The 10,295-nt window shown below is 38.4% G+C and overlaps 1 protein-coding gene across 6 annotated transcripts in view; it reads right to left on the bottom strand.

The window, feature by feature from the left end:
• Positions 1–10,295, bottom strand: part of CFAP20DC (CFAP20 domain containing) — a 280,714-nt gene that overhangs the window by 190,556 nt on the left and 79,863 nt on the right. The window lies entirely within an intron of this gene.

Genomic DNA, 10,295 nt, shown 5'->3' with positions numbered 1-10,295 from the left:
AACATTTTACCAATAGGATTCAGGGTCAAATATGTCTGGAAGGCATTGTCATAAGGGATGCTATTAAGTCGCTTCTATAAGAAGTTCTGATTAGGAAATAAAAGGAAAGACTATATAGCGATTCTGGAAAGTAAGAGAGAACAAAAAATTCCCTTGCATCGAACAAAATGTTTGATTGCAACAACCAAAAACTTACGTGAGACACAGTTTTGCTTTGCTTGGAGGGATAAGACTATGTCATTTTCATTTGAATTGGTAAGGACCGAACTCCAAACAGAGGAACATCTGAGTATAGTCCCATTTTATCAACACATGGAACAACAGGAACATTCATTCATTCATTCCTTCATTCACTCACATATTCAACAATACTCCCTGAGCCAAGCAACATCCTGGGAATATATCGGGGAATACAACAGTGAAAAGGTCAAGGTCTCTACCCTCCAGGAGCTTTTATTCTAGTGGAAAAGGCAGGTGAATAAAGTATAAAGAGACAAAATAAATGCACGTTATCCTAAATGCAATGAAGGAAACGAAAAAGAGACTGAACTAGAAAATAACAAGAAATGAACTACTTCAGACAGTAAAGCCAGCAGGGCTAGGAATTAATAGGTAAGGGAGGGACATGAGGTAGAAAGGAGAGGTAAGAGCCAAATCACGCAGGGCCTTTATGCTAAGGTAAGGGGTTTATAAATTTATTGTGCACAATAGGAAGCTATAAGAGGGTCAACATTCTACCATGCATGATGAATGGATATCATAAAAATAAACAGATATGGTCTCTTTTATTTATTGGGGTAAGATTTGAGTAACTGATATGTACAGATTTTAGTGTTCAATCTCATGTATTTTGGTAAATGTGTACACCCATGTAATCACCACTCCAAATAAAACATAAAACATTTCCATTACCCTAGAAAAGTACCCTCCTGGTCCCTTTTAGTCAGTTCTCACTCCTGACTTTTATCACCATAGATGAATTTTGTCTGTCCGTGAACTTCTTATAAATGGACTGATGTAGAATACACTCTTTTGTGACTGGCTTCTTTCACTTAACGTGAAGTGTTTGAGAGTTATCCATGTTATAGTATGAGTCAATAGTTCTTTTCTTAAATTGCTGAGTCTTGTATGGCAAAACAACAATTTATTTATTCATTCTCCTGTTGATGAACACTTGTTTACAGTATTTGTTTTTTATGAATAAAGCTGTGTGACTATCTATGCTTGAAGAGTCTTCTTGTGGATATGTCTTTTCATTCTCTTGAAAATCAGGAATGGGATTTCTGGGTCATTGGGGAAGATATACGTATAACTTTATAGAAACAGTTCTCCAAACTGATTGCAGTGGTTCCACATCCTCAGACTTTAACGTTAGCCAATTCTAGTGGGTATGAAATGGATACCACTGTGATTTTATTTGCATTTCTCTTATGAATAATGACATTGAATGCTTTTATATGTGTTTACTGGTATGTCTTGTGAAATATCTGTTAAGTCTTTTACTCAGTTTTTATTGGTTGTTTCCTTACTATAATTCTAAGAGTTCTTTACATATTTTAGATACACGTCCTTTGTCAGATATATCTATATCTATAGCTATATATCTATAGTGAGTATTTACTTGCCTGTTATCTTAATGGTATCTTTTAAACACTTTTTATTTGGGGACTTCCCTGGTGGCGCAGTGGTTGAGAGTCCGCCTGCCGATGCAGGGGACACGGGTTTGTGCCCCGGTCCGGGAAGATCCCACATGCCGCGGAGCGGCTGGGCCCGTGAGCCATGGCCGCTGAGCCTGCGCGTCCGGAGCCTGTGTTCCACAACGGGAGAGGCCACAACAGTGAGAGGCCCGTGTACCGCAAAAAAACCAAACCAAAACAAAACAAATTTTTATTTGGAAATAATCTCTAAGCTAGAGGAAAGTATCAAGAATAGCAAACAGAAGACTCTTATATGCTTTATCTAGATTAGCTTATTGCTTAATGATGACTTTTAATTAGCAGAAGTTTTTAATTTTCATGATGTCCAGTTGATCATTATTTATAGTAGTGCTTTCTGTCTTAAAAAATCCTCACCTAGTCCAAAGTTGCAAAAGTACTTTCCTTTGTTTCCTTCCAGATCTTTATAGCTTTAGTTTTTACATTTACATCTACGATCCATCCCACATCAAGTACTTTATATTGTGTGAGGTACTGGGTGCGGTTCTTTTCTTTCTGTATGTTTATCCAGTTGTCCCAGCACCATTTATTAAAGACTCTTCTTTAGTCACTGAAATGCCTTGGTACTCTGTTGAAACTCAATTGACTATAAATGTGTGTGTGTGTGTGTGTGTGTGTGTGTGCGCGCGCGCGCACGTGTGTGTCTATTTCTGGACTCTCTATTGATCCATTTGTTTCATTTATCCATTCTTACACCAATGTTATACTGCTTTGATTACTGCAGATTCACAGTAAGTCTTAAAACTAGGTAAAGAAACTCTTCAACTTGGTTTTGTTCAAGGTTTTTTTGGCCCTTGCTTTTCCATATAAATTTTAGGATCCACTTATCATTTTCTGATTAAAAAAAAGCTGTTGAGAGTTTAACTTGGATTGTGTTGAATCCATAGATCAATTTAAAGAGAACTATATTGAGTCTTCCAATCTACTTACATGATATATCTCTCTATTTATTTAGGCCTTGTTTAATTTGTTTCACAATGTTTCATAGTTTTCATTTTAGAAGTCTTGCATATGTTTTGTTAAATTTATTTCTAAGTATTTTATTTTTTGATATGACTGAAAATAAATTTTAAAATTTCATTTACCAGTTGAATGCTACCAGTATATAGAAATGCCATTGATTTTTGGTATACAGACCTTGTTTCCTGTGACCTTACTTAATTCACTCGTGAGTTCTAGTAACTGTTTGGTAGATTCCTGAGAATTTTCTACATATACAATCATGTCTTCAGTAAATAAAGACTTTTACTTTTGCTTTTTTCAATTTTTATACTTTTAATTTATTTTTTCTTACATTACTTCCCCGGTTAGGACCTCCAGCATATACTAAACAGAAGTGATGAGAGTAGAAAATCTTGCATTGTTCCTGATCATAGGGGGAAAGCGTTCACTATGTTTCTAGTAAATATGATGTTAGATGTAGGTTTCTTTTTTCAGAGGAAGTTCTCCTATTTCTAGCTTTTTGAGAATTTTTTTTTAATCATGAAAAGGTGTAGAATTCTGTCAAATGCTTTTTCTGCATTGATTGAGATGATCCTACTGTTTTTCTCCTTTATTCTTTCCATATGTTGAATTATATCAATTGATTTTCAAATGTGAAACCAACCTTGTATTCTTGGTGTATATTTCAATTGTGCTAGCATTTTTGTTGAGGATTTTTATACCTATGTTCATGAGGGACACTGGTGTGTAATTTTCTTACAAGATCTATGTCAGGTTTGTTTTTTGTTTTTTTTTCTTTTGCGGTACGCGGGCCTCTCACTGTTGTGGCCTCTCCTGTTGTGGAGCACAGGCTCCGGACGCGCAGGCTCAGCGGCCACAGCTCACAGCCTAGCCGCTCTGCGGCATGTGGGATCTTCCCGGACCGGGGCACGAACCCGTGTCCCCTGCATCGGCAGGCGGACTCTCAACCACTGTGCCACCAGGGAAGCCCAAGTTTGCTTTTTATTAAGAAAAAAGTAATAAGACATTGTATGACCCAGCATATGACTGGTGAATGGCTTATATGCACTTGAATTTCTTTGATGCTAACATTTTAAAACTTTAAACCATTAAAAACTACTTTCCCTTTACATCCAGTCAATACTGATCTATCATCTACTACTCTTTAGGACATTTCTTCATATTTCTGGGCAATTATGGCCCCTGAATCACAAATTTCCTCTTCTGTCATCATTCTGGGTGACTTAAAAGAGAACAAGTTTTAGTATCTTTTTTTTTTTTGCGGTACGCAGGCCTCTCACTGCTGTGGCCTCTCCCGTTGTGGAGCATAGGCTTCGGACGCGCAGGCTCAGCGGCCATGGCTCACGGGCCCAGCCGCTCCGCGGCATGTGGGATCTTCCCGGACCGGGGCATGAACCCGTGTCCCCTGCAGTGGCAGACGGACTCTCAACCACTGCACCACCAGGGAAGCCCTAAAGAGAACATGTTTTAATCTAAACCTAAACCTCTTCCACAATCACAACCTATACTTCTATTCCATTTTAGCAACTTAGATGAACAGTCCTACTCTGTAGCCAATCACTAGAAACTATTAAACTTTGAGGTCTTCTGTTCAAATTTTCCTCCTAATTCATTAGTTCATTCAACTAACATTCATTCAATTCCTTAGTGGCACAGTACAAGGCACTAGAGACATGGAAGTAGCTAAGGCATGGAAATCATATTCTAGTGTGGGTGTAGGGGAAAATAATTATTCTTAAGTAGCTGTTTTTAGCACATTCCATAGACATTCTCTTATTAAATCTCACATCAATCCTTCACTGCAGGTAGTATATTCATCCTCCATTTTTTAGATGATGAAACTAGACTCTAGAAACTAAGATAGCTTCTAGTCCATAGACATACAGCTAGTAAGTAGCAGAGACAGGTATTAAAACTTGTCTCTACAGAATCCATTGTCATTTCTGTGATAAAACTCTATGTCCACTACTATACCAGGCTGAAGCTCTTTCATTCATTTATGCTGAGTGACTACTATTTGTCAGACGTGTTTTGACAGCGACAAGAGTGCCTGGTTTCTGTCCTTGCAGAACCACAGCCAAATATTTTCAATAGAATACTTGTTTATCAGATAAAAACCATGAATCCTTTCACTTATCCTCCCTTTTCACTCTTTTAGAACCGTTTTCTGTTCCATTCTGGATTCCAGTTCTGAATCTGATCTTCCAATAGGTAACAAACGTGTGTCTTCCAACCACTATACCATGTAAAGCCTCCTGAAAGGGTAATCTCAAAGTTTGCAAGACTGGAGTGTAATCTGTTGGAATGTGGTAATTCAACTAAAGAAAAAAATCTACAAAGTATCAGAAAGTTGTCTGCTCAGTACATAATCAGAACAAGTGACTTAGACTACAGTATCTGATACGTACAGTCCCCAAAGGTATTATTATCATTATTAAATATCTATTATTTATTGGGCATTTTCTATATGCCAACACTGTATTAAGCACGCTCTATGCATTATCTCACTTAACCTTCCCATAAACGCTACAAGATATCTACTACTATTATTTCTACTTAACAATGAGGAAACTAAGGCTTAGTATGGTTAAGTGACTTTCCTAAAGTCACATATCTATCAGAGTACAGATATAAACTCAAATCTAATTGATCCCAACATCTACATTGTTAACCACATGCTTACTTTCTTCTGGGGCAGGCACTGCCTATAAACATATCCATAGTAGCATAATCTTTGCTCCTGGGGAAAAATATTTAATATCTGATGGCTAAGACCCTTACCCTTCACTGTGTTTGGAAGAAAAGAGCCCAAATTTGCCTCTTTGTGTGTGCGTGTGCACATCTTTTTTCCATTGACAAATTCTTCCTTTAGATTTGTTTAAAAAACCCTCAGATCCAAGAACTATTATCTTACAATTAAAAGCTCAGAGGCTAATCTTACTTTACTCATTTCCATGTTCTTGCAGGTCACTTCACTGTCTCACCATAGGCCTCATATACTTACAATCCTCTCAGCTATTAGTGAGGGCCACCGAGAACAACTGATTGCTTCCTATCCTTAACATCTAGGCTTCATCAGTCCAATTAGCTGTCACAGCCTGTCAAAGACACTTCCCAAATAGTTTCACATCTGTTTCTTCCTTCGGCTTCTACAGCTACAATGCTAGTTCGGGTCACTTTTTGCTTTAAATATTCTCCCTTACTAGTCTCTCTACCTCTAATCTTTTATCTCTCAGTCCATTCTTCATGTGGACCAGCCATGGGGACTGAACATCACGCTTTGTCATCCTATAACCTAAGGAATAAAGTCGAAAATAGAGCTCCTTATCTTGTTATTCAAGGACCTCCAAAATCTGACCCTCAGCCATTACTTCAATATCACCTTTCACCATGTTCCTCTCCATGTCAGACATCATATAATAAGAGTACAAGATGCAAACCAGGGGGATTTCAGAGATATCAGGAGAGAATATCAGAATTGGGGTGGGAGAAAGAGTGGAGTTGCAGAATAAAGCTAGGGTTCGGTTGTTGGGAGTCTTAACATGAGATACCAAGAAGATCTCCATAGGGGAGAAACCGAGGCTGTAATTACAAACAGAAAAGGATGGGAAATGGAAGAGCAACATCTAAATCCCTACCATGTGCCAGAGCCTGTACATCATTTCACCAGTGTTATTTCATTTATTCCCCTCAACCGCTCTTTGAAATAGGAATTAATATTCACATCTTACTAATGTAGTTAAAGGCTCAGAGACACTACGCCACTTGTTCAAGGTCTCAGAGCTAGTATGTGGCAGAGCTAGAAATCGATCTAAAAAGACAAAGCAAGAGGAATAAAGGATGGTAGTTGTCTGGCTTAGCGTTTTTGAAAGGTAACATGCTTACTAGGAGGAAAAGGGTGTGTGTAACAGGCCTGCACCCCATTCTACCCTTTTACTAAAGGGCATTCCAGAAGAGAAAGGGGACCAGCCAAAGCTCCTTGTAAACATGACTGATCTTTCGGCAAATACACTAATGGTATTTATCAGGGTGAAAGTCCTTAATGAAATACTTTTTGCTGGATGTACCTGATCTGTCTAGGACTTCTTATGGTTAATAAACCTGGAATTCATGCACTCACGGGGCATGGCTCCCTGGAAAATGTCACATAAGCCATAAATGTAACAGCTCCCATTGGGTGAGGGATATTCTCTCAGAATCACTATCTCAGGTACTACTTAAGAGAAGTCATCTGTTAAGTGTGGGCCTAAGTGCATTGAGAAAGGACTGGAAGACTTCAGTGGCAGTCCTGGATCTCTTTCTGCTTCACAGGTACTTCAATACTGGCTAAAATCTCTGAGTCTTTTGAGTCTGTTTGACAATTCAATCCTTTGAGCTATCTCATATGGCTGGTTATGTTGTGCAGCCTCTTGAAAAACTACACCCTCAAAAGTAGATTCTGAGAAAAGGACATAGGTGCCCATAGTTTAGGTGATTCCATGAAGCAGGAATGAAGGAGCAGGAAGAGGAAGAGAGCAAAAGAGGAAAGGCCAAGATCAGGATGCACTGGCTCTGACACTGCTATAGGCCACAGGGGCTCCATTCTACCAGGGTATCTGGAGACAGGTACAGAACACTTCCCAGATAATCCATTTGAAGAATGGGAGGTGGGAGCCTATATCCACTGACTCCCAATCCCCAGTGGTTAAGAGTTGCCTCTGGGGGGCTTAACTCCCCAGTATTTCCAAGCTGTCAGGCTTCTACTGCATCAAAGAAGCCCTTGGGTGGCACTAGATAAGGGATGCTGTCCAATCAAGCTTGCACCAAACTGCTCACTGCAGCTGCAGCTGATACCAGAGGTGGACCCAGAGGACGTAAGGTGGGACACTGGAGTGGGCTGCCACAATGACAATACCAGCATTCTTGCTCCTACTTAAACATACTCCATTCTCTTGTATTTTCATGCCTTTGCTTATGCATTTCCCTTGGAAAGTCCCTTCCCTCATTATGCCACTTGAACTATATTCATCCATCACAGTTTGGATTAGATATGCCACCTCCTCCTTGAAAACGTCTTGGATCTGTAAATTAAAAATAATCACTTTTTTTTTTTAAACTTACAACAGCATGTTTTCAACCCCTAACACTGAATTCTTTTCATTCCCCCTTGGTGCTCTTAGGTCAGTAACTATAGTCCACTTTATAGGCCGTGATAGGATGCAAATCTTTTCCTTTGTTTTTACAGGTGAATAACATGTGGTCTCATATATCTCAGTTTTACCACTTGCTAGTAACATTTTGAGTTTAAAAGGGTTACTAGAATTTGGTATTGCAAAGCCCATTTTAGAGTTTAAAGCAGTCTCTCATTCTAAATTCCACAAAGAATTTGTAAAGTTCCTAATATGCAAATGTACAAGCACAAGAGAAGTAGAATTTCTGCAACTTAGGGGAAGGACAATTTGTTACAAATTCATCATCAAGTGTTGTCATCTTGAGTTGATTGTAGTTTTCAAGAACTGATATATATATATATTTTTTAAAATAATAAATTGTTATTATTTTAGACTACTCATTATCAACAAGTGGGGAAATAGGCCAAATACTGAGCAATAACTTTGAAGCCAGAGTTTTTGGGTAAAAATTCTGGCTTCACCATTTCCTAGCTCTGTGACAATAGGCAAGTTACTTAACCTTTTGTGCCTTAGTTTCTTCATCGTAAAATGTGGAAAAATAATAGTACTCACAAGATTGTTGTGAGGACTGCATAAGTGAATATACATACAATGTTTAGAACAGTGCCTGGCATACAGAAAGCTCTACCTAAGTACTAACCATTATCAACCGGGGGTGCTGTGGATTGTTTACTGAATGCTTTGTATTTTTGGCCTTTAACTTTCTAATAACTAAAATTTGACTGGCCCATACGTGACAACATAATCCTCTACTGATGTCCCAACCTCCAAACTGGAAAGTGGGAATGGGTGGGGCTGTGAGCCAAGACATCTTTCATCCTGCCGTGGTGAGTCTTGGTGAAAAAATATGGGTGTCACTGTAGGCTGCTACCTACAGTCTGTTTCTTCTACTGGCCTGAAAGGTCTCTGATGACTGAGACCACATCCTGGTTATCACAGCATCTCACAGAGCTTGGTTCAGAGTTTTGTAGTTAATTGGGAAACAGCTGCTCAACTGTCTTTGTTGAAACACTATTGTAATCATATATTTGCATGTCTATTTATTAAGCACCTACACGGTGTCAAGCCTGGAAGGAGATACTGGGGATATCGCAGTGAATAAAACGAAGTCCCTGCCCTAATGAAGCATGTTTTCATAGAGGAAGACAGTAATAAACAAGAAACAAACAAACAAGTACACATATGTCAGCTCTCAGTAAGGGCTATAAAGAAAAGTAAAGTACAAAAAGGTGATAGAGATGGGGTGGAAAGTATTATTTCAGAAGAGGTAGTTAGGGAAGTCTTCCCAAAGAAGGTGCCATTTGGGCAAGAATTGAATGAAATGGTTGGAACCATGCAGATAGCTGGGAGATTCCAGACACAATACTCCTGAGGACTATGCAGAAATCTGTTCCTCTCTGTAGCAGGTCTTCCAATGTAATCCAACAAATATATATTAAGAAACATGAGTCCCCTGGGCTGTAAAAGCTTGATAACCACACAATGGGTGCATGGCATGACTCTGCCCTCGTGGAGGTCAGGTGTTGGTTTGCACAAAACAGTTCTGTCAAATCTAACTATTATGGCTCTGACTTCTGGAAGAATTTCTAAATGATCATGTGCCCAGCTTAGGACAAAGGTATTAGAGGACTAAGCCACTCACATGATGATGAGGTTTTATTCTACTCTCTTCGTGAAAATAAATATGCAAACATTATCTCATAATCAAGAGTAGTTGGTTTTGGAGGGAAAACAAAATCATGTACTAAGCTTAAATGGTTCTGAAAGTAAGCTGAATTGCTACTTTAAAAAATTAAAATTAGTCATTCATGAGAGAGAGAGAATATAAATGCATATATGTGACTACTTAAAAGCTTCATTACGCTTATATGCTTTTTTGGGGACAATTTAGTTGCTGTAAGGAAGGCTGCTTGTAAAACATCTCTTCTCTTGTAATACAGGGTTGATTTTCACCATCTAAAACCTCCTGTGACCTAACAAAGCAGAAAAAGACAAGCAACAGTTGCAACACTCCTCTTACACTTAAAGACACATTCTTTTTTAAAAAAACATATAGGAGTTAATACATTTTTCTTATATCTGTAACTGAGCATTCACAGCTAAGGGTCAGCAATGTGATAGAAAAAGTAATGAGACCACGATGAGAAAAAATGGGGTAGTCAACAGGAAAATCAATCTCATTTATTATAATATTCTAGTGATCAGCAGGTGTATAACTCTCCCAGCTATGGTCATTAACGACATTCATTCCAAACTTAATATCTACATTTGCAAACCATTTGAAAGTAAAATTACTTTTGAATTCAATTTTCAATCCACCTTTTTATCTTCATCTTTGTTTGACAATTTTTTTTTCACAGTGGCAACCTCGGTGAGTATTTGAGTAAATGGTAGCAACCTTCCAAGAGCACAGATAAACTCATCTATTCAGATTACCTATTCATTT

This window comes from Orcinus orca, chromosome 10 (assembly GCF_937001465.1).
Source record: "Orcinus orca chromosome 10, mOrcOrc1.1, whole genome shotgun sequence".
Lineage (NCBI taxonomy): Eukaryota > Metazoa > Chordata > Mammalia > Artiodactyla > Delphinidae > Orcinus > Orcinus orca.
The sequence above is the reverse complement of the archived record's forward strand: the minus strand, read 5'-3'. Positions and strand labels throughout refer to the sequence as shown.